Genomic DNA, 1831 nt, shown 5'->3' with positions numbered 1-1831 from the left:
TAAAACAAATCGACTTCCTCACAAACGCTTTCGCACTAAGCGCTTCATTTGGATAGATTTGATTGGAGTTTGATTATCCAACCATTCAGCTCGGCAACTAAATTATCTGGCAGTCTTTCCTATTTCACGACAGTTAGTGATTTAATTTGAAGTCATTTATTTTATCTGCTGCAAAAGATTTTTTGAGTAAAGGAATGGTAGCGAAATAATAAGAGAGTTGAGCTTATCCGAATGATACAAATGACCATCTTATAGGTTCTGATAATTTTCCCATTTCGTTAACTTTAAGCCAAAGTATTAGTAAGTACAAGCAAGTACTTTTAAAAATTATTTCACTCATTCCTAATTCTTCGTCATTTCTGAATTTTTTTTCAAAAAAGGAAAAAAAGAAACCTGAAATTATCTTCAGCAAACCTTGGAAGCATTTAGGAAAACTGAATGTATCGTCAGTAAGCATTTTCGTAATTAGTGTTGTCATTTCCTTTTTGTGAGGAGTTTTCTTCCTATCGCTTTTCTTAAAGCCTCCTTTGTCAGTCCAATAAACCGTTTATAAACGCCACCACCCCAAGGCGCTCGTGGAATTGTGTTCCTCCAAATCATACCTTTTCCGCCTAGGAAATTGGCTTTTTCGTCCATTATTTTTTTGAACACTAGTTGAAATTGGCTGGCATTGTCGCTGAGTATTAGTTTTGGATATCCTCTACGGGCAACGAATCTTCTCATAATATGCGAGAAATTTTCAGCGGATAAATCTTCAACCAGTTCAAGATGAACTGCCCTAGTTGTAAAACATGTGAAGAGGGCGATCCATCTTTTTATTACCCCAGTAGGCGATTTAATCGAAAGGGGGCCCAAATAATCTAAACCTACCTGCTCGAATGATCTTGATCGCATTACTCGTGATTCTGGTAAGCTTGGCATCAGTGGCAATTTGAAGGGTTTTGCTTTCCATCGCTTCCAAGCCATGCATGAGGATATTGTTCGTTTTATTTGGCCCTTCATTTCGGAATCCAAAATCTGCGCCTTATTGCAGATAAGGTGTGCGCGACACCAGCATGGTACAACCTATCATGTTGTTGCCAAATGATGAGTTTAGTTATATCGTTTCTATTTGGTAAATAAATGGGATATTTGCTTTCGTTATACAGTTCTGAATTTTCTAGTCGACTGTTGGATCTCCACAACTTGCCATTTCCTTGTTGGAAGAGATCCCATCTCTCTATTTCTTCACTCGTTAGGTTCTGTGATTGTGCCTGCCTGATTAATAATCACCCTGCTAAATTGTAATCATCTTTTGATATTTTACTACCTGTTATAGACAATGATTTTAGCCAAGGTATATCCCTTTTATAAAACCTTTTAATGAATCGAAGAGTCCAAACGGTTACTTTAATTATCTTAGTCCATTTACTAAAGCGGTGTGCTTCAATAAATTGAATTTTATCTTCTACATAATTATGTGTGGTAGTCTTCGCTAAATTTGTCATTACCGCTTGTATAATCTCGTCCTCTGCATTATAACTGAACCCTCCGTTAGGCCATTGTGATGGATCCTTATCCAGCCAGTACGGATCATTCCACCATAATCTGTTATAGCGAAGTTTGGTTGATGAAATTCCTCTTGTGGCCATATCGGATTGTTATAGCTTGGTACCATCTTATAGGTTCTGATAATTTTCGCATTTCGTTTACCTTAAGCCGAAATATTAGTAAGTATAAGTTAATACTTTTAAAAATTATTTCACTCATTCCTAATTCTTCGTCATTTCTGTAATTTTTTTTTGAAGTAAAAAAAAAAGTAAAACTAGAAATTATATTCAGCAAACCTTGG

This window comes from Loa loa (genome assembly GCF_000183805.2).
Source record: "Loa loa unplaced genomic scaffold supercont3.504, whole genome shotgun sequence".
Classification (NCBI taxonomy): domain Eukaryota; kingdom Metazoa; phylum Nematoda; class Chromadorea; order Rhabditida; family Onchocercidae; genus Loa; species Loa loa.
Note: the sequence above shows the minus strand (reverse complement) of the source record.